Raw genomic sequence first — 896 nt, forward strand, 5'->3', positions numbered from 1 at the left:
TGTCCCAGAATAATAAAAGAAAAAAAGGAGCAGTTGGGAGCTTCAGTCCCAGCCTGAAAACATCCCTCAGCCCCTCAGCCAGACTGGCCAGGCACCCCAGTAGGGACCCCGACCCTGAAGGGTGTGTGACCACCTGCAAACAGCCATCAGCCACTCACCCAGGCTTGCCAGGCACTCCAGTAGGGCCCCCCACCCTGAAGGGGGTGTGGCCAGTCTGAAAATGGCCCTCAGCCCCTCACCCAGGCTGGCCAGGCACCCCAGCGGGACCCCCATCCTGATCCGGGACACACTTCAGGGCAAACCAAAACCCTGTGGTGTACTGGCTTGCTAGCACCCCTTTGCTTCCACCTCAAACAGGAGAGGATAACAAAATTCAGCCTCACTTGGCACTCCAATTTTTCATCGTGGCTGGCCCCCACTGTGCGGGGCCTCCGCCCAGGGGCCAACCAGGCCAAATGTCCTAGTCTCCCACGCCGCCACACCCAGCCAGAAGGGTGCAGATTTCCAGCTTCAATGTGGCTTTTTCTGTAACTTGTTGGCTGTAAAGCTTTTCTCCAACTAGTCTTCAGTTGGTTTTTCAGGGTGATTTTTCTATAATTTAGTTGTAATTTCAGTTTAGTCCTGGGAGGAAGTTAGGGTAGCTTCTACCTAATCTACCGCCACCTTAAATCTCTCCCTTTTATTAATTCTCGTACATACCTTCCCATCAACCATTTAAAAATTTCATCTTCTTCCAGCTGAAACCGGTTTGGCTCAGTGGATAGAGCGTCGGCCTGCAGACTGAAGGGTCCCGGGTTCGATTCCGGTCGAGGGCATGTGCTTGGAGGCAGCTGATCGATGTTTCTCTCTCATCGATGTTTCTGACTCTCTGTCTCTCTCCCTTCCTCTCTGTGGAA

Source organism: Myotis davidii, unplaced genomic scaffold, assembly GCF_000327345.1.
Source record: "Myotis davidii unplaced genomic scaffold, ASM32734v1 scaffold733, whole genome shotgun sequence".
In the NCBI taxonomy this organism is placed as follows: domain Eukaryota; kingdom Metazoa; phylum Chordata; class Mammalia; order Chiroptera; family Vespertilionidae; genus Myotis; species Myotis davidii.